At 34.4% G+C, this 23,647-nt stretch overlaps 1 long non-coding RNA gene across 2 annotated transcripts in view; it reads left to right on the top strand.

The window, feature by feature from the left end:
• The first annotated feature begins 5,071 nt into the window (after positions 1 to 5,071).
• LOC115446626 overlaps positions 5,072 to 23,647 on the top strand; it is a 70,945-nt gene continuing 52,369 nt past the window's right edge. Inside the window, exons 1-3 of one of the 2 annotated variants that reach the window (XR_005112651.1) lie at positions 5,072 to 5,608; positions 9,678 to 9,824; positions 11,272 to 11,401. This is a non-coding gene — a long non-coding RNA (uncharacterized LOC115446626). Of the gene's footprint in view, positions 5,609 to 9,677; positions 9,825 to 11,271; positions 11,443 to 23,647 lie in introns of those variants that run through there. The other variant, XR_003938936.2, reaches the window with a different exon arrangement.

Genomic DNA, 23,647 nt, shown 5'->3' with positions numbered 1-23,647 from the left:
ACCCATAAGAAGGCCATTATAGGTCAATATTTTTTATTATTTCATTCTAAAACGCATTGACAACTTATTCCTTATCGATATAATACTCATTACTATATTTTTTAAATAATTCCCATGAATATATTCTTAGTTATACGATGGTATTCAAGGAATGTCCGTTGAGATTTTTAAAAAAGATTATAATATGTTAAGCATTTAATATTTCATTTATATGAAAGCGCTTTGTATGTAGTTAGTAAAAGCGGATATTTTAATTATTACAATTATAGTTTTAATTTGAACGACTGATTTATAATATTAGCCTTGTATGGAGGCCTGTTACTTCCAAGGCCGTTTGAAAGAGCTTTATAAAAGTTAAGTTTAAAAACAGTGATTACATCTAGAATAAAAAAAGTAATTTATATGTTACACAATAAAACAACGTGTTTAATAATAATTATATTCTTTAATTTATCCAGGAATTAACTGGTAAAAACTGTTTATTCGTTACAGTGGCCTTTCATGGTCCACCCACCTTATTTGGTCAGTAATGGGTAGCCTTAAACGAACTAAATGTTAAAACAATTAAACGTTTCCCGTTTATAAATGAAAAAAGTTTTCAATAACAAGTTTCTGACGAACGCCGCATGAATTTTATGTAGTCTTGATACAAACAATTTGTGGACTTATCATTATAAAATGTTCTGCTTGAAAGTTCATGGGTCAAAACTGTAGGTACTGGGAAATTTACATCTATAAATATATGACTATTCATACTTATCACATGATAAAGCAAATATTTGTAATTAGGAATTTTGATGTCGTGGAATAGTATATTTCTGGGTCAAAAGAGGAACTTTGATAGATAACGACTAGTATATAAGGCGCGGAGTCTGTTCGCCACATATAGTTATAATATTTTAAATTGGGTACTCGCTCGACCATGATCGCTTTCACCAGACTCTATCTGCTTGTGATCCTCGCATCACTGGCTATCATCCAATCCGATGCCAACGAAGATAGCGTACAACTTAATGAAATAGCTGATATTTATAGCAACACCGTCGGGGGACGAATAGAAGTAAGCTACCATGATTCTAATGGTAATATTGTAGATCAAGAGGTCCCGGTGGAGGGAAATCACTATGTAATGTGGCCATCACCACAATCGAATGAAAGAGATTCAAGGAGATATTAAGGTAATCTTAAGTCGTCTATATTACTATCCAATGTCGAAGATGATACCTGGAGGAGATATCATGATTACAAGACTTCAATGAAAGACGCAATACAATGTAAACAAATCATGAAGATCTATATCATATAACTCTACCGCCGAAGGGGAAACCTAGTGCGCTGGAGAAGATACTAATAATACAAAAGCGACACGACAGGACAAGACTATTCAGCATAACTGTATCCTCAAGATTGTGAACTAGGCCATAACAAAAGAGCCCAATCCCAGCTCAGAATCTGAAATATGGAGTCCAAGAGACCAGCCCTTCGAGAAAAACGAGAACAATTCCGCTGTGGCTACGTATATTCTAACTTGACTAACTTAACTTTGCCGTTCGATCCCTAGACACGGTTATTGCACTAACCATAAATAATAAGTATGTAATTTTGCTTTTGTTATTAAAGTACATATTTACTATTTTTCCCTTTACATGTGCTGCAACACATTGCTTCTTGCGCAGATCAACGGGAAATACCCTATAGGTTTTGATTACTTACACGCGACGCGATATAAACGGTTGTCATATCTTTTAATATTGTTGACTTACAAGTTTGATTTTTTTACAGCTAAAAGAGACCGTAATTCCGAGTATTTGACATACATTTCTACTCTATAACTACATGTTCCTAAGTAAAAGAGGCTTAACAGACGGCCGGAAGGTGGTCCTATAATGTTTTATAAGTACCAAACCCCGGAAAAAATTTAACTAATCATACCTTTAATCTTACCAATGCACACAAGGAATAATCATGCTTTATTAATATATAAAAATAAAGTCACAATTGTTATGAATTCTGGTAATATAAACTTGGACTTTCCTGTGTCACGGGATCAGGTCTCTCTGATAACAAACAGTATAAAGTATAGAACGTCAGTCAGTCAGTTAGACTGAGCCGAGTTGTACACACGTCAATTTGCCGACTCCTCGCGTCACCTCGCTCCGTCACCATGCTCACCGTCACCAGGCTGTGTCTGCTACTCGTGCTGCTTGCGCTGTTCTCTCCAATACAAGCAGCTCCGACGCATTCTGTTATATCAATTCACGACAACAACATAGGTGGTGATGTGCAAATAAATATGGAAGGTGCAACTGGCAATGTTATATCGTCAGGTAGGAGGTCGCATTGTCGAGGACATAGAAGAAAATGCCCATTGAAATAGGATAAGTGACAGAAAACCAGTAAAGTACTCGACCGTCCTTACCTGTATAGTGAGTGAAGTAACTCTATAGCAACCTGAAATGCAGCGCCGTGCACCAATAGAAGAAACAAAGACAAGTGTAAACTGAAATCATACTGTTTGTTGTTCATATTATTATTTTTAATTTTATACAGGTGGGTCCTTTTTCATTGTTGTATTTAGTTTGTAATATGCGAGTAAACATTTTTTACAAATTATATTTTTATTGCAAACAAGTAATGTTTAAAAGTAGTTTATTACTCAAAGTTACCAGAACTGCGATAAGTTGGCGTATATTGAAAAACAAAATAAAACCAACATACATATAACTATACAATCTCCTACTTGGTGTTATCGTTATGTTGATAATATTATATTTTTATGTATAAATTTATATTTTTGTAGTTAAGTTGTAATGTTAATTATTTTTATTCTCTATTTTTGTTACACATTATGTTTTATTTTGATAATGCTCTAAAGTCAGTTATTTTATTATACAAAGACTAATGTATTTCAAATTAAACACATTTGAGCGTAAGGTAACTATTTACATATTTCATTTGTTTGGACAAATCGTGTGAATATATATTTTTTACCTTATAATATATGTATATATATTTCCAAAGAAGTGTATTTATTTTTGTCCTATTAAGAATGAGTATGGAGAACACTTTTTTCAGTGTTAACTTCGCAAATCGATCCGAGAGGTAACTCTATCCCCTAAATAAGAGCAAACATGGAAAACGGCTTAAAAACAAATTTTATTGCTAACACAATAATTCTTACGTATTACTCATTTATGATATTGTGGTAACTTGTGCCATTTATACATTTTTTTCATGTGTAAATAATAAATATGAATCAATCATTACTTGCTTAAAACTGAAGTTACGGTTTCTTTGTGAACATAGCAAGCAATGTATATCAAAGTGGTAGTAAACCCGATGTTTTTGAGAATGTTGTGGTGCGAAACTAATATCAACAGTCCAGTAATAGGTAAAGTTGTGTGTCCGTGCACTGCCGTAATGGATGTTGTTTGATTTACGACACAAATTGTCCACATTAGTGCCTTTGTGTAGTTTTTTGTGTCGTAACTTTTATTTCGGCTCGTAAATTTATGTTTTTTTGTTAATTTAGAATATTCTGTACAAATATTGGATTATATTGCATAAACTTGAAGCAGAGTTACAAAGAAATAAATTATAATTTTTCTTTTTCAAATAATGTATTCACTCTATAAATATTTTATGACTATTTTGCGCATGTAATTACGCATTACGATATAAATAAGAAACTTCATCGAAAACCTAGTTGGCATTTAACCGACCTACAGTACCTTACCATTAAGTGACCCCCTCTTTCCTACCGCTCCTATAAAAAAACGGATATATGAATACCCAGGTCCGAGAGGTCCGAGACATAAACCTTGTCTCCCGACCTCTGAGAGCCCATCTTGCCGATCACCTTATATCGGAGGGTGGCAGGGTCGATATTGGAATATTTTTCATACAAACACGTCTGTACGTGGACACTTCTACTTGATACAATATTGCTGTAAAGGGTTGGATTACATGGCACTGGTATTATTTATTTCTTAAACTTCATGTAGGCAGGTCTTGAGTGTATTACTTGAGATTTACGTGGCAGGGTTACCAGCTATGCAATTAGTGTATCCATATTTGACCTAATCCCATGAGGTGAGCCTATCGCCATATCCAGTAGTTTCTGAGAAAGCATACCACATTTTTTTGGGGAAACCGACTTTGTATTCAGTATTCCATTAGGTGACAAAAGAGATTTTGGTTTAGTTTTGGTTTGGTTTAACTACTACATAATGCTTGTGGCTCTGCCCACACGAAGGACCTTTCCAGTGAAAGTTTCACGGTGTACTTTTCCGAGACGAAGGTATCCGTTCAGCATTTACTACTATGAATAATCAGATTTCTTTTTGTGTAAATAACAAAAAAAAATGAAGTAGTCTATATTTCAAATAACGTAGAAGCACTTACGTTTTTTTATTTATATTCAACCATATTACTTTGATTACATAAGCACTAATTTTCTCAGTGTCAAACTATTATAACAGTTTGTTCGTAATAAGTGTATTTATGAATGTTGGTAATCTTTATTTGGTAAGCACATAAGAACAATATTATACTAAAAAAACTGAACTAATATTAATTGTATGTGTAAACCGTTGATGTTCCTGTGTATAATAAATAAATGAGCTAAATAAACTAGGCGAAATGATAATAAAATAAATCCCTGCCACATGTAAGCCTCCCGCGTGGTGTAGGTGGTCGCGTCACTGTCCGGCGGCGGTCAAACTTTATATATTTTATGTTTGGGCACTTCCCGCCCCCTCCCCCATCGCCGCATTTATTACAACTTGTTCCCGAACGGAGCCGTTTTAAAAACCACCGCGGTTCGTGTACTGTCTAAACATGTGGCATTCGTTTGGAACCAAATTGTATTATGGTATTGGTTATTTTGTTTTGTGTTTTTCTTTATTTTTATTGCTTTGAATGACGAGACGAACTTGCCTGTCGCCTGATTGTAAGCGATACGACCGCCCATGAACAGTAATAACACCATCCAATACCTTGAATTACAAGGTATTGTTTGGTATTCCACTGCGCTCGCCATCCTGACACTTCAGATGTTAAGTTTTATTATGTCCAGTAGTTACACTGGCTATAATGTCCTTCAAACCGGAACACAACAGTGACTACACATTGTTGCTTGGCCGCAGATATAGACATTACAGTGGTACCTCGCGGACACTCGCATATCAGAGACCTACCACCAGTATATGTATGAGGCCAATCATTCAGTATACTAGCTATAGACGTTTATTTGTAACAAGGTTTTAATGTAGTTGGAAATATCTAAGTTATATTACTTGATTACGGCACTGGGGTCAAATTACATTACTTACAATCAAACTTTCCGGTAGTCAAGGGCTTGGCTGTGCTTCTGGCATTGCATAGTCTATGGGCGTTGGATGTGATGTGTTGGATCAGGCGGAATGATATCTCGTTTGCTTAGTAAGGCAATAAAAAAAAATAATGGCCACCTGGTTCAATATATTATTTCACAATTTAATACATACAATTATTATTGATTTATCTCATTTCAGATACGCTTTGATGTTGAAAAAGTTTCTACTCGACCGAAAACCACCAACATAGGAGGTTAATTTGAATATAAAAGGTAAGAAAATCGCATTACTTATTATGTTATACAATTCGAAGGCATGGCATCTGCGACTTTGATCGCCGTGCCGACTTTTTGTCTTGTGTGCGATGATATAGGTACTTAAAATGAATAAAATACACTCACCTCAATGGATCAGTGCAGTACGTTTGGGTTGCAACACTTTTTGTCCGCAAATTGCTCCCGCGAGCTTTTCTAGTAGTAATCTATTTTCCATGTAAGCATCAACTATTCTTGTTCCGCACTTTGTATATTTTATCTTTACCCCGAATTCACTTCCAAATTGATAACAATAAACTAATAAATATAATATATTTATGTATGCTAGTATAAACACAAAGGTAAATTCATTTAATCCAATCTGTCCTCGTTTCCAATAACGAATTCTAGACATTAATCATAAACTCGTAGTTTCCTTTTTTTACATCAATATCTAATAAAAATATTTTTTTCTTTCTTCCTTTGGCTTAATTTGTTGGTTTTAGATAATCATTTAAGACTGTTTTAAACGAAACATGCACACATAACTTCTTAATCTCCCAAGGGGTAAGCAGAGGTGAAACCAGGGCACCCACTATTGGCCATGTGTATTCCGTCCCATGATGTAATAGAGAGTAAGCCTGTAACCGTATTGGGCACAAATTCCAGACTCCTGCCGGATACTAAGGTAATGAACCTATTACTTTGACCAATCCAAGATTCGAATCTGGAACCACAGAGTGGTGGCATACCCATCACATAACACAATGAACCCACCGAAGACTGTTTTATTTAAGTAATATAATATTTTAAAAACTTTTAGAATTGATTCAGTAGGGTTTGGAAATTAATAAATTCTCTAAAAAAAAGTATATTATTAATATAATATCCATCTGGCGAAATATTGCTTTTTTATTATCAGGTCATAAGTAAAAGATACATTTTTATCAATAAAATGCGTTGTTCCGAGTTAATTTGGAATTCCCTTTTAATCTCAGTTGGTGTTTATCGCGGAGTCGTGACCCGTGGTTAGAAGGTCACCAACGTACTTAATAATCAAAATATTATGTTATAGTTCTAAGACGTAGGGTTGAAAATAAGACTTTTTTTCATTGCCTAGGCAAACGAGAAAGCGGTCCTCCTGATGGTAAGCAGTATCCGCCTTCCATGGGCTAAAGCAATGTCAGAGGTACAGCCACGCCGCGCCTTTGCCTACCGGAAGGAAAGCACTCTATTTACCATACTTCTTAATTATTCTCATGAGTATTTCGAATGGTCTTACTTATAATTATCCATATCAAATATAATTCGACACAATATTATACCTACTGAAATATCCGAAATATCCGCAATATCCGATATATCCGAAATATCCACAATATCCGCCAAAATCTGCAACGGTGAGAAAATAGTTTTCGTACCGTAGATAATTTTTACGAGGTCCGGTGCCTTTATTAAGACGTCAAGGTGGACGCCGTAAGATTAGGCCGCTCGTAAAATGACACCCGTTGTATGTGATGCGATCTCCTTTAATAACACCATGTGTATGACCGTTGTTCAAAGAATTTTTTTTTATATATACATAGTATGTTACATACATACATAACATCACGCATTTATCCCCGAAGGGGTATGCAGAGGCGCAACTAGGGCACCCACTTTTCGCCAAGTATGTTCCCTCCCATGATGTGATAGGGGGCGAGCCTATCGCCATATCGGGCGGACATTCCAGACTCCGGGCTGATACTGAGCAGAAAAACGCAAATATCACTTTGCCCGACCCGGGATTCGAACCCAGGACCTCAGAGCGCTATTGTACAGTCAACTTATATATATTGCATATTTTTTTTTATAAATTGGTAAATTTGGCAAAATTGAATTTTGTACAGGGGTTGCCAAGTATACAGGTTAGGAAGTAACATTATAAGTTGTCCAACGTTCTTATCGCTGTTCAGTTTGATACTGATGCAGTCTCGCGGTCGTGTATAAAATATTAAAATTAAATAATTTTTCGGATTTTATCGACGTTTCGAAGACCTTACAGCCTTCATGGTCACGGGGGAGACTGAGGTTGTTCATCCGCAAAGTCAAAGTTACAATACCTACCTACATTTTACAATTATACAACTCTTAAAGTTTTAGCTGTTGGTGGTCCGATCTACGCAGAATGAGCTCACAGTGTCTTGAAGTCTGGCAGTATATTAAAACCGCGTTAAAATCCAAAAATTAGTTTAACTTTAATGTCTAACATTTTCGTAAATATAAGAAATCATTATCGTGTACTAAAATATTTCGAATGCGCTTAATATACTTTGTTTAGGTTACCAAGGTATTATAAAAAAAGCTATTTTTTTTTAAATAAACAAATATTTCTGTCTCCCATATTTTTAATTCCAAAACCATAACGAAACAAAAGCGACTGTACCCTAACAGAAAATCTAATAAAACGCACCAAACGCAAACTTTAAAAAACAAATAAACAAAAAAGGATAAAGTATGTGGAATAAATAAGCAATCTAATCCGCGCGGAGTAAGGTGGGCAAGTATGGACACAGTATAAAAGTAATAAAAGTGGTACGAGCGGCGACATGTGGCCGGTCACTTGAATTTTTTTTAAATAAAATTTACATACGACAGAGCTGTACGTTTGATAACAGAGCGGGGTTCTATAACGAAATTATCCGACGCTGTAAATGTTTATTAGTTTTTTCATTCAGATTAGGTTTTTCCAGATGAATTAGAACTATCAGTTCGCCTATTTATGTCTACATTGTTATTATAAAGTGGTTTTCTTATAGGTTTGTAACTGGATGTAATTTTAATTTCTGTAACTATTGCATCTTTTTAAGTACCTTTCACTAATATATCTATACATGATACAAAACAAAGTCGCCTTTTCTGTCTGTGTGTTATCGATATTCTCAAAATCCACGGAACAGATTTTTATGTATTATGGAGATAGGTAGTTTAAGACCCTGCAGGTTAGGCAGGCTATGTCCTATCCCGGGAAAATATATAGCGGGACTTTTATCCCTGACAACTCCTTCACGCGGGCGAAGCCGCGAGCAAAAGCTAGTATACTATATACTTTAAACATTATCGAATAACAGAGTCGTGCGTGGAGAGCTCCTCAGCGAAATGCTAAATGTCCTAACATCCAAGAATTACTGGCCATTATGCCCTCCAAATTGGTACACACCAGTTAATGGACACTATTTGGAAATAAACAAGCTGTCGAATGAATCTAGACCGGCATTTTAATTCAAGAGAGCTATAATCTACGAAATCTATTAAGCGCCATTTATTCTTATAGATAGAACTTATAATTCATACAATTCTTATATTTAGCTCCTTAATTATAGTATTAAATACCCCAGTTGTGCTGTGAAAGCGTTTGAGTGGTGTTCACACGTCACTCCGCGGTGTCGTCGCATGAAATAAAACTCATAAGAAATGGATTTCGATTGAAAAAAAATACACTTGCAATTTTATACCTTATTTTCTAAGAGATAAGGTCGAGTGTAGTAATGTAGTGCGCAGAAGACTCGTCTCCCACGGTGCAGGATCTATTACCGTTGGATATCACATGTATCTCGTTGATTATCACGTGCGAGTGATGGTTTTATGTCGCAGGGGTTTGATAAAAATAGGAATTTGATGAAATATCTATGATAATGATTCTTATGTTTACGCCAATGTTAGACATTGGAATAAAACAATTTTTTTTTCGGATTTCATCGCGATTTTTATATTATAATTTTCTCCCGACGTTTCGAAGACTTTGCAGCCTTCAATGGTCAATTCCCCCCGTGATCACGATAGAAAAATAGTTTTATTTGAAATAACTTTAATGTACTAATTCGCTAGTCTATTTTCGACTGAATATTTTTTGAGAAATTGACTTGATTTGTATCATATTGGTGTTGTAACAGATTGAATGAGTCCAGTTGATTAAGACTTAGGTTTGATCCCGAACTCAGGTCATATTGTTTATTTTTAATTTATAAAACATTGGCCAGAATTTGCAGTCGATAGAACCTCATTATTTATAATTATTATTTATTTAATAAGTTAATTTATTTTTCAGTTCCTAATAATCGGCATTTCTGGTATCACATCACCAACGTTGAACAACTGACGGATGCAACTACACGTGGACGTAAATCTCGATAGTGGCTGGCGAGTGACTGTTAAATGGAACCATTTTTCTACTAACACTTGCAAATTTTAGAAAGTGAGTAAATTTTTATTTGTTTTCAAATTATACGACTTATGAAGTCTTCTGACCTTTACCTTAAATCTAAGACGTCTTGGTACACAATTCATATCGACTGTTGTAAAGCATATTGACTCAAGCGACATTTCCTATCGAAAATTTTTAACTAGTTTAAAAATATGAACTAAGTTTCAAACATATTTAAAATCAGCATTATTTTCTATGTTTTTTTTAACCTAGTTGAAAATTTTCGAAAAAAATTATCGCCTAAGTCAATTAGCCTTTCAACCATCGATACGCTGTAACTAAACCAGGAAGCTGAATAATTTGTGAAACACATCAATAAATTATAATTAAAAATCCATTTACAAGTTTTACAAACAACAAAATTATAAAACAGATATAGATATTTCACCAAACGCCTATATTTACGATTCGCCTGCGACATAAACCTAGCAGTGACATGCTTTTAGCGCCGACGTGTCCATTCTATATGATTGAACATCTCAACTGTGAATGCCAATGATTTCAGAAGCAATTAGTTTGTTTCAAAACTGGCAGAATGAATGTGTACGTAGAACATAATTATTGTATATACCTATTGTTATACTTATGGGTATATATATCAATATTCCGCTAGTTGTATCATGGTTTTTATCCTGAATGTTTTGCCCCCTTGGGAGATCCCGGATTCGATTCCCGTATTTTGTGTCAGCCTTTCTTTAAGGATTTTTTGCATCGATTTTTTTTCTTAATTCGTTTTATAACTCGAGCTAATATTAAGTCATAGTGAGATTTATATTAAGTCTATATATATCTTACATTATACGTATTTATTTTATAAAAGCTGGATATTCTTTATACGTCTGACTGTTTTAACGTGGCCTCTGCTTTAATTTGAATAATTTTAGCATTTGTGAATACTTATAAATATTTTTGTAAATTTTATAACACTTAGTTATGATGCAGATAGTAAAGTCTTTAAAAAAATTCACAATTTTGTTGTTGGGTTTTAGGTATATGACAAGGCCATTACTGGGGTCATGTAAATATGGAGAATATTTAACAATAAATGGATATATCATGAGAAAACTTACACATCTATTTTACATTACGACTTCGAAGTTATGTCAAGTCAGCCAAACGACACTGGGCCATCAGGGTAGAATAAAGCCTAAAGTCTTTGAGTAGTAAAGGAGGCTCGTGCCCAGCAATAGGCTATATATAATATAAGACTGGTTTAGACAACATTTAGGAAGTTATATCACATATTTTCGTCGAATATACCACAGAGCCTGAACACTGTGTTTAACCACTGCGTCCTTCCCTTAATGACGTACGTAGCCGAGATGTGGACATTTTGGGATTAAAAAAAAAAAAAATAATAATAATAAACAAGCTTAAAGTCGCTCAACGTGCTATGGTATTATTAATATTTAATTTAAATTGTTATATTACTTTCCAGGTAGAAGATTTCGAAGAAACACTGTTACGAACGTAACTCGGCTTTAGTATGCGCCATTCTTGAAAGGAAATGCGCCTCGACTGTAAGTTTTGATATCAAGAGTTTCTTCGCTCTTAGTCGATAAATTGATGTAAGTTTAAAATGAAAAATACACGTTATTCAGTCTCTATACAAATATAATTATCTACACCGTATATACCATAGTGATTACAATTTGGACATTTCAACATAAGTTATATTTTAACATAAACTATTTATATTATGTAAGCCTGATGAAATGCTATTTCACCCATTATCTTTTCAATGTATTATAATATGTATGATGAAACATAATCAAAAACAAAATCAACACAAATTCCAGCCCCAGGCGAGGGTAAGCTGAATTATTCTATGCAATGAATATATTTCTTACCTGTGGGTGAATTCTATACGATGGCGCCATTTTTACTAAGCTGTTGTCAGACCACCAGCGATTACAATAAAACAAAAATAACCAAACACGTGTATTGCTAAGTACATTAACCTCCACGTCGACAGTTTTTATTGCCTCAAGAAAAAAAATATGTTTTTAATTTCGTAAATGATCCGCACATGGCGCCTCTACCCTTTGCGCCACCTTCGCCCAATTGTATAAAAGACCTTGTTAAAGAGGAATAGGGTTACATTTCCCTCGATAGAGAGGAGATTGGCAAAGTTTGCAAGCGTTAAATATGCACGTATTAATCGCGTACACGTTTATGGTGGGACGTTGAAAACACCTGGTTTGACGCCAATTCATGGAAACTATATTCTGAGACGGCGCTCAAGTCATAACCGTTAAAGCTTTACTGAAAATGTAACCTGAGCTTTAGCCCTTTAAGACTAGGCAGAGGTCCAACTACGGAACCCAGGCTTCATGAATCTACATCCCAATACATGGTGGATACCTCCTGCAACATAATAAATCACATCTTGACCAACTTTCATATACCTTGTGCAACGCAAACCTCTCAAATGTTAACGTCACGATGCCTCCGAAAATAACAAATACCTATACTATCGAATAATTTATCGAATTAAGATTCGAACCAACAAATCAACCCACTAAAACCCCACACTAATATAACCCATTTCCGTTCGTAAATAATTTCGTGTTAGATTTGAAAAGTCCGTCGAAACAGGTGTAAAGGCGTCGCGGCGCGTACAGACATTCGTCAACGTCGCGCGACACCGACGGAGAATTTCCAACGTTCTTTCCGTTGTGTAGGTAGAGAGAATGTAAACACGTATCACCTGTGATTAATGGTGGCATTAAACTATCTGACACGACAAGGCAATTTAAATTTTATGCTTCGATATTTACGCCATTATATTTTTGTAACGAATTCGCGTTGCTACTTTTAAGTAAGTGCATTTAAAAATAAATTCACATCAATTTTTTATTTACGTATTGAATTCAAAATTATATAAAACTGAGAAAGAAGTCTCTCAGAGATATATCAAATAAATTAATTGTTAATTATAAATTGATTGAATAGTTAACGCTTGAATCGAATGCAAGATCTTCATATTCCATTTAAAGAATTCGAAAATTGAGCTCGTGTTCCAAACTCAAATATTGTACCCCGTTCTTATAACCTATCACTGTCCCATTACCTAAATAAATCTAAACCCAAACTTTAAATTATTAAAAAATGAAACCGGTCAAACAGTAATTGGGTCTCTCAGGATTGGCCGGCGTCCAAGAGTCGTGGCCACATCCATCTCTCGGCCGGTGATGCCGATCACTCAGAGATCTCTTCACGGACAGACACATTGATAACATTCGAGATGTAAACAGTTTTTTTTTGCATATGTTTTGAAGTGGAGTGCGCGGGCACAGTTCGTGTTTTGTTAGAGACTGCGATTTGGCACCGAATTTTGATGTTATGGATTCGAAAAATATACCTGCGGGATTTGGGAGTGGTTCACGCGATAGGCTGAAATTTTATCACATGCACTTCACGCCTTTAAGGGGCAGGTAGAGATGCAACCAGTTAAACATTTTTTGCTAAATGTATTCCGTTCCATAACGTGATAGGGGGTAAGGCTGTCGCCATATCGGGAACAAATTCCAGACCCCGGACTAATAGTGAGCAGAAAAACCTAATACCACTTCCGACTCGGGATTTGAACTCAGGACCTTAGTCCGGTGTCGTACTATGCTCGCAATACAACTACGCTATCGAGGTAGTTATATTGTTAATGTTGTTAAATTATCCAAAAATCACATCATCATTTTCGCTGATTTTGTTAACTCTTCAAATTCGTCATATTTCATAGAGCTATAAAACCTTCGCAACCGGGTAGAATATGTGACGATATGTTATGTGTTTTTGTTAACCAAAAGGCCCAATTGGATCCCTAGATTTGTGCTACACATCTTATTGGGGAATCAGGACTATATGATTTTTTGGGTAAATTTATTTATTTTATATTACAGTCATACAATGGCAAAAACCTGGGCCAATCACATTAACAAAATAGCGAAGACTGAAAATGTATTTATAGATCATATTCAACAAAAATACACAGTCATACAAAGGCAAAAAACTGAGCCAATCCTGAAAAATATTTACAAAATAGCAAAGAGTGAAAATATATTTAATAGTTCATTTATGATTTTTGCTACGAAACGTAAAAAAATCAAACAAAAACATTTGGGACTCGTTATTTTTAACGTAAACGTGACGAGATCTGGTATGCGTTAATGGGATTTAAAAAACTAATTTGCGTACTTAGTTAAGATTTATTCGGTAATGCATGGACGGCCCTCATTAATATAGCTCGTTGATTTACTTTTTCTGACATATACAAATGATAATTATACTCTAAAATAATTATGTAAGCCTAGGTGTTTACTGATTTAAATCTGAGGCTTATCTGTAATGTTTTGAAATACAAAAATAATTTAAATTTAATAAGCCGTATTTATTCGAGATAAAGTATATATTAACCTGATAAGAAATAAGTTAGATTTCTTGTTTGTGAGAATCCTTTTAAATAGGTAATAGTTATTTATCCGAAATATTAAGCTATGTTTCGTTCTAGATTATATAGAATTATAATTTGTAGTTTTAGGGCTTTACACCAAAATTCGCATTGATTAGAGCAATTTATCAGTTATGAAATAGTTTAAAGTTTAAAAGCCTATTTCACAACTTCTAGTGAAATGCTATTCGTCACACAAACGTATTAGCCGGCAAAATACAAGACACGCTCTAATCTATACTCAAATAAATGGTAATAAAATGAGTACTATCTACGTTAACTCTTTAATATTATCACTGTCAAATATTTTTACTTAAAACCTGAGAAAGAGACCTTAGTAGTATTTACGGGCCTATAATAATTTCAAACCAAAATTTTTACACCATCAAAAACCAAGCGAAATATCTGCAACGCTGCTCTACTCTACGTGTTGAGTAAACAAAGAGTGCGTTCACACTAGCGCGCAGTCATCAGCGCGCATTAGCCTGTCATCGAGCGGCTCGCGTGTGAACGAGCCCTAATCGCCGAGAGACGTGGACAAATCTACCTCTATCATCTCGTAACTTTGTTTTAAATGGGGGCTATGTTTGTTTGTTTAAGGGAATATTAAAGGCGCGTCTTCGCTTATATTTAGAAGTGATAACAGAAATAAAATGTAATTTTATTGAGTACATTTTTTGTTTATGAGAAGGATGATTGGAAGTAATTGCGTTTACTTAACAATAGCAAGAAGAAGTCTGGAGCTTAGAGAATGTATGGTGTCACACTGAGCTTTTTATGACGGATACTGCCCATAGTTACATTGACTGTAATGTCTTTTTACCGGTGCGAATAAATGTTTTCTACACTGTTGTAGTGACAAACAGATTAAGAAATAAAGGCTCCCTAGATAGACTTTTTCTTAGTATACTTACCAGATATGATTAAGAAAGTATATTTTATAATTAGCTTTAATTTTGATTGTAATCTGTTTTGCGTCTTAATTTTAATAAAATAAAATAAATAAAGAAAGTCACAAATTTCATACTATTTAATAACGCATTTTTTTTCAAGAAATTTCATAGTTTTCTGATTGCTAACAAAACTCGTTTATTATGTTTAGAAAATGATTAAATAAGTGCTGTAGGGTATGGATACATACAGGTCCGATGCCATATATTTTTAGTTGTGAGCTCTTTAATACTAATATCAAATAGGCTTATTTTGGCATACAAAAATACAGCAAAAAATCGGCTACACCATAGCTCTATATATTCTCAGAATTAATGTGTGTGCCCCTAGCATGGACCATATTTTTACACGCTTCAAACTGGCGTACACAGTGCAATGCAATTGGAGTATTCAAACTCTACGATTGATTTTGACGCGAGGTTATTTTTTACCGTGAATTGTTTCAGAGCCTCGACTATCCATAGCGATAGCAAAATCACCTTAAGGTTATAGCTTAAGGTCCATTTTTCATACATTTTGTTTCACCTTTAATCTGGGTAACTAAAAAAGTATTGGCAAGTAAAGAATTTAAATTCACGTCTAGTTGGTGATTAGTTCTCGCAGTTGAAAGAAAAACGTAATACGACGAATAAAATTTAAAATTTAATACGACGAAATTTTAAAGGCCGAAATATCCATGCATATTAATTATTTTTACGTTTTTCTTTCAACTGCGAAAACTAATCACTAACTAGACGTGAATTTAAATTCTTTACTTGTCAATACTTGTTTAGTTACCCAGATTAAAGGTGAAACAAAATGTATGAAAATGGACCTTAAGCTATAACCTTAAATCCTTAGATATTAAGTCTCATTCTACTAATTATACTTTTCGATATTACATATTGTGTTTTCGATTGTATTAGGTGAATATATAAACTATTTGATACGCATGGGTTCCTGTTGTTGCACAACACATTTTCTATATATAAATTTTCTACGCTACTTTAATATAAAATATATAATTTTAAACCAATATAATTACGGTGGAGATTACAATAAAGGAAATTGAAATCCATAAACACGTCATTAGTCCTAGAAAAATAATTGCTATAACACCTCAACAAAAATTAAACTTGCTAAGAACATAAAAATAAACTTTAATATTGAAAATTGGAAAACAACTTTTTAAAAAGATTAATTATCACAAAGAATTGTTCAATTAAGGCAGTTACAGTAACGAAAATTACAACTAAAAATCATCTTCATCATATTCCTCTGTTCACATACTGTTATACTACATGTGTACCTGACAATTCTCATAAAAGGAATTTCGTAGGTATGTGAAGTCTGCCAATCCGCCCTAGGCCAGCGTAGACTAAGTCCCTTAGTATTATAGGAGGCCCATGCACAGTTGTAGGACAGTAGATAATACAGGGCTAGTATTTTTATTATTACTAGGGGCGTCCAATAAAGAACTATGTGATAATTAGGATTTGAATTTCCAGGAGTTCCCAAACTAGGCATAGCCTCTTGGCTACCAGCGACAGAGTTAATATATACCGAGTCTTAGGGAGAAAATAAAAGAATAAAGGTTACAGTATGCTAAAATAATCAATGAAATAAATGTGCATAAAAATAATAATAAAAAAATTGACTAAATGAAACAAAATTTTAATTGAGTTCCAAAATATTATTATCATATAGATTTATCGTACTGTTACGAAATCAACTACGAGCGCAGTATAACGCGCTAAAAAGATTTATGACGTCTTAGCATTTATTAGAGAAGATATTTATCAGATATACTCAGAGATATTAGCAAGCTAACCGGCACCGACGGAGCGGGCTCTCGTAAATCAAACCGTTAGTTATGCGTTCGTAATATCACTAATACACTGCGTAAAACACGCCAAAAATATATTTTTGTTGTTCCAAACTGGATATCTATTTAATAATAATAAATACTTCGATACACAATTGTAAAGAAAACTATTTGGATTTCTTGCATCGGTATCTCTACTTTTCGACAAATTATTAATATGTGTTTGTGGTATACAGTTTAACGAATTCATATTTAACTTTTAAGGAGTACGTCTTTTTAGTTAGGTATCGTTTTGTACATTTTTATTTGATAGACCGAGCAAACCTACGTAATATCTTCTAATAAAAAATCTCTCGCTCTACCGTCTAAACACAATTTAAAACACCAATTTATATAAACAATGTCCAACAGTTCTTGGTATTAGTCAACGTCGCAATATTACACACCTCATAATAATAATATAAATAACATTTAAATGCAAACAAATGATATTTGGAAACAGCCGTATTGCCAAGTGCATTCCACTTAGAAAGCTCCGAATAAATCAATTCAGATACTGTGTTAGCTATAAAACTATTAAATTTGTTATTTTAGTGTATTTATTACATGTATTTTTGATGACAGAATTGTATAATTTGGACATTCAAATGTATTTACTAATGATAATTTAGAGTGCGTTGGAGTTTTAGATACTTTAATAATTCAATAGTAAAGTCGATCGTGAAAATGCAGGCCTGAAAACAATTATAATTGACATTATTTATTTACACTATGAAACGATGAGAACAAGTTAGTCGCTTGACGATGCAACATTCTACTCATGGTGGCTACTAATAGACGAAATTGCTTACATAAGTTTTTTTGTATTATACGAGGAAGTTTAGAGCTGTATTTAACATACATTTTCATGCATCTTCTAACTTTACCGTCGTTTGTGGTTTGCTTATTAATATAAAAAGAAGCACATAACTAGCCCTACTTATATAATTTTTTTTCATCTAATGTTCCGATAAATAAACATAAACTAAATATTCGTTTATAACATGCGTTTAATTATAAAAACGATTTAAAAGAACGAGTGTATAAACATCTACTAATCCGTACAATTGCCCTCATTTACCTGGTACATTAAAAACACGTAAAATTCCAAATGCGATCCAAAACAACGATATTAATGGATGCAGAAAATACTCAAGAATCCGTCCGTGCGTACAGACAAAAAAAATTGGCACAAGTAATAAAATAATTGCAATAAATTAACCGGTGTTGGAAGACACCTTTACCACTACGGCTGATTTAGATGCATGCCAGCGTTGATAACGATAAAAATAAACTGCGTCAGCTCGTCACGGATTCTTTTCTGTTGAACGCGCAACGCCAGTTTGTCTGTTGTTCATTGTTTTCATTGTTTTGAGTCTTGTTCGCATTTTGTTGAGGGCGAAGGTGATGAAAAACTGTTTCAATCGAGAACACTTTTCCCACTGTGTTTTAGCGTAGACTCTTGAAATTTTATAGACGTATGGTTGCACTATTTTCTTAGCTGTAGACAGCAAAGATTTTCTTTTATATCAGCACGGCGTTATGACCCCACAAAACCTGATGGTAAGTGGAATGGCGTCTAATAGTATGTCGAGTGACGATAGATAATTATCCCTCGACAGTCGACACAATTATGTCGGCCTGTAGGAACCGGATATACACAGCCTGATCCCGGAATGCGAACACTTACGTGAGCCACTAAGGTGGGTTTTGACACCTTGTGTCCGGTGGTCGCTATACGGGCGGATATGAAATATATTACCATGAGCAAATTACTAATATAAATTGTTGTTTTTTTTATGTACCCGACGAGATAAAGAAGCCATTACATTCACCATTCGGGCGTGGTTCAGAAGGTGTAGGGAAGGCAAGCTTTGCCTATAAATAATAGCATTGCCGCCCAGAGCATTGTAATGTAAAGGCTTGGCCACTCTGAGCCCGTCTGAAAAAAAACAACGTAATAATGATAATCCACATTATTTACAAAAATCTGCGTTACTTTATAACCTATCTCAAAACGATCCAGCGCACGAAAAAAACACTATTAAATTAGAATATGACACTAAATCACTCGAAATCCTTTGATTAATCACCGCAATGCACCGAAACATCTAGAACAACTTTTATGTGTCAACGTGTGAAATGAAAATTACTTGTACGAAGCGGCAACACTTGTGTCAGTATTATTTTTTACTTAACCGAGTTACACCTAACTACCTCTGTTTAAAAAATAAAATCGCAATAAAAGCAACATCAAAACACCATTAATAAAAGTCTATACGTTTTAACTAGGACATGTTTGTACTACGGATATTCGTCGGCGCGGCTATCGGGCGGCTATTAGCGGAACCGAGAGACATGAAGACGAGAACTGACTCTTATTATTAGAAATTAAACTTCAGAATAGCAAAATAATACTATTTTGCGGTTTTTATGTTATAATTTCCTTGACCACGAAGGCTGCAAAGTCTTTAAAACGTCGGGAGAAAAATATAATATAAAAACCGCAAAATAGTTTTATTTTAATGTCTAAAATTCGCATAAACTTAAGAAATCATTCTGAATCGTTGTGATTTGATACTCGATGTAACGGAAATGCGTCACGATATTTGAAAAAGAACAGCATTCAACCAACTTGACTGCTATGTTCTGCATCCATATATTCTTTTGTCAGTATTTTTCATTAATTTAGGTGAACAGTTGAATTGTAATAGTAAGTATCCGTTTCACAAGGTTCAAGCTACAATGATTTAACAGTTATTGTATTGAACAGCTAATGTAGATAGCACTTATTTTATAAACATTTATTTGAGAATGTAGACTAGAGTGTTACTTTTGAATTTGGTCGCCTTATACTTTTATTTAACGAATGGAATTTAGGCAAAAGTTTTAAAACGGGCCCTAGAACATTGTAATAACATTATTATTTATAAGTCAATTTTAAATGGGATTAGTAAGGTACTAAACGCAAACAAAGGCAAAGAATTTCATAATTTACAAAATATTATAAGAATCTAAGGAAGTATATAATTTATAAATATAAAAATGTTATAGATCACATAATATTTTTGCAAAAATACGTTAATTGTAAAATACCAACATAATTTTAAATACCAAATTATACAAGTTGCAGTTTTAATCGCGAATCTATCAGGAAGAAAAATATTGCATTAAAATATTAAAATTAATTCTACTTCCATTATTGCTTATTTTGTTGGTGGTATTATATATCTGCCCAAATAGCGACCATCATACACAAAGTGTTAAAGCCTGCCATAGTGGCCCACGTAAGTATGTCGCGTTCCGGAATCAGCCTGTGTATATTCGGCTCAAATAAGCCGGCATAATTGTGTCGACTGCCGAGGGGTAATCATCTCTCATCAGTCGACAATCTATTTGATACCCCTCCACTGACCATCAGATGCAAAGGGGTCACTTTACTATGCCCGAAAAAAAACCTTAAAAAAACGAATGCATAAAATCCCATTCGCCATTACCCAAATCTCGAACGTTACCAAAATAATCTCACTTTATCTAACCCGCGGTGAATAAATAGCCCAACATTAGTTCACACGTCTAGAGCTATTAATTATAACGTGCAGCGGCCATTTTATCATAACCGACCGATCCGCGTAAAAATAAATCAAAAAACTTATTTGTTTGTGTTTATACTGAGGTTACCTTGCGGTTGCTGGAGATATTTGAACTGTTCTGATAATTATTGCAGGTGGGTTCGACTGTTAAATGAAAGAAACTGAATATCTGTTTTTTATTGCTTTGAATGACAAAACGAGCTTGCCGTTCTCGTGGTGGTTAGCGATATGACCGCCCATAAACAGTAGAAACCAACAACTTGAATTACAAAGTAATGTTTGGTATTCCACTGCGCTCGCCATCCTGAGACATGAGACGTTAAGTCTTATTATGTCCAGTAGTTACACTGGCTACAATGTCCTTCAAACCAAACCACACACTGCTGCTTGGCGGCAGAAATAGACATTGCAGCGGTACCTACCCAGGCACAGTCTCACATATGAGAGACTTATGTACCACCAGTAGAAGGTGTTTCAGAGCATAGGTAAAAGGAAAGTGTGTTTCGTTTTATACAGTTGGATTGGATGACGAACGTCATTCCCATGTGTCAGTAGACAGTAGAAACAACAACTATGAAGTGCGTAGGCACTACTAGGCGTGTTATCTTGTGACATTAAATGTTAAGTCTTACGTCCAGTAAGGAATACGATATGTATCCATTGAGCTATAGATGAGTCAAGAGGAGGTAATAGGTATAACATGATAAAATCTGGAAACGTCTTTATGAAATCTTGATGTGGAATCGAAAATTTTAATTGAGATGACAAGCTCGTCTGATAAAGCACCATGTCTACTTGCAAACAGAAGAAATCTTTAATTTACATCTCAGAATTACAAATCACTGAATAGCAACGGAAACGTAAATCACATTTAAAAATATATAAAAAAACTTAAAATATGACACAAAAAATATAATTTTATTTCACCTTAATAAAGTTAACCCTGAATGAGAGTGGTCGGTCGTTCGGGCCCGCGCGGCCGTCCGGCGTGCCCGGCATACAAAGGCGCGTTCATGCGACGTCCGGCGTGGGCCGGATGGATGCATCCTGACACCGACACCGCGGGCTTGAGTTACCACGTACGCGGTTATTAAATATTGGCGATTAAGTGCTTAGTCACGGGTTAATTCACCTCCATCAAAGAGTTGCAACTGACATGTCTTGATTTAGCTATGTATAAAAATATACACAACAATGAGACACAACATGAGAATAATTATAGCACATATAAAGGCTTAAAAAGTCTAAACCGTGCTTATTGACTATCAAAAATGTACTTACTATTCACGACAATGCAAAGGAGCGTGATAAAAATATAGTTATCCTTATCAGCATATATTTTAGTCTACCGTTGGATAAAGGTCTCCTCCAAAAGGCGCCATTTCACCCGGTCTTCGACATGTCGCATCCAGTTATAGTATGTGAACATAATACAAATAATTTTATGATACACATCGAACGTGAATAAGGCACATGCCTCATACAACGATTACACAAAATTGCATACAAATATAAAAACAAACCCAGTATTCAACATTCGACACGTCAAAATCCACACAGGTAAGAAACAACAAATAATTGAAGACATTTCGTAACCCGTCAGCTGTCTATCCGTCCATTTGCCGTCCATTCCGTAACATTATCCAGCGCACCTCGGCGTCGGCGCACGTGCGAATTAGCACATGTCATTAGCCGGACAAACGGTTCGCGGAACCGCCGGACGCGAGTATCGACATGTCCTAGTTAGCAACAACGCGCGCTCTGTCTCATTTATGATCACCTATGTTTAGGGTTAGATAAAGACGTTACGTTTTAGTGTCCGCGTTTATGGGTCGAACAATGTTGTCATTAATTCGTGTTTTTGGTGTTTTGTTTCTTATAAATTTGTTTTAAATTATTGTAATAATTTCTTATATTTACGCGAATGTTAGACATTAAAATTAAACTATTTTTCGGATTTTATTGAAATTTCGGGAGAAAACTACGACTAAAACCACGGTAAAATCCGAAAAATAGTTTAATTTTAAATTATTGTATTTTTTGGCGCCTTTTTGGTATAATGGCACAATAGTATTGTATTTGATATCGCGGTAAGACAATTACTTTTTTTGAGTTCTTCAATTATAAGAACTTCTGCGTCCGTGTTACAATATGAAAAAATATAAGCTCCACTATACCACAATTCCAATTCTACCTACCCCTTTAAAAAGTCGTGAGCTTATATAGCATTTTTTGAAAAAGACTTATTGGGAAAAAATGATCTAGAATTTAATATCTTGAGTTTCTTTAGTAAAGAATCGACAATCCCTTGAGGCAGACATACAAATTTATTTTCAGAGTTTTTTAAATTCGTATTAGTGAGTACTTTAATATCTAGAAAATTAATTGAAGAAAATCTTGCAAATGACGCGTGACGTGAAAGCTTGAATGTGACCTAGAAATATACCTATCTGTCTATCTATAAGTGTAAATTGACATAATTCAGCATTTAACAACTTCACAAAACAAAATACATAATTTTATATCCCTAAGGTGTACGCACTACGCAAAAGTGCTAGTGTGTTCATTACCGACGTCTGTCATCCTAATATCTGGCATATATTCCCATCCACGATTATTTCAGTTGCATTTTCGTATACAACACAGTTACTTAAATCGTTGCTTAAGCTCAAATTCTTCAATCAATCAAGTTAATATCTACAATATAAATACGTCTCCATAACGTAAAATTTCTATATAAAATATCTAAATTGAAAATAGAAATCTTTGTATAAATAAATTAATAAAGTTAACAAAAATATTTTGTAAAAATACACGTCTCGAACGCCGCTGCTTAGCCTACTAGACACTAGATGGCGCTAGTAGTTTTTAGAATACACGGTTGGACAAAAATATTATGACGTAGAATTGTAATATTTTTTTAAAGGTCTTGATATGTTTTTTATGTTTATTTTGAGTGATTTATTTTTATAATAATGAA

Source organism: Manduca sexta, chromosome 20 (assembly GCF_014839805.1).
Source record: "Manduca sexta isolate Smith_Timp_Sample1 chromosome 20, JHU_Msex_v1.0, whole genome shotgun sequence".
NCBI lineage: Eukaryota > Metazoa > Arthropoda > Insecta > Lepidoptera > Sphingidae > Manduca > Manduca sexta.
The sequence above is the reverse complement of the archived record's forward strand: the minus strand, read 5'-3'. Positions and strand labels throughout refer to the sequence as shown.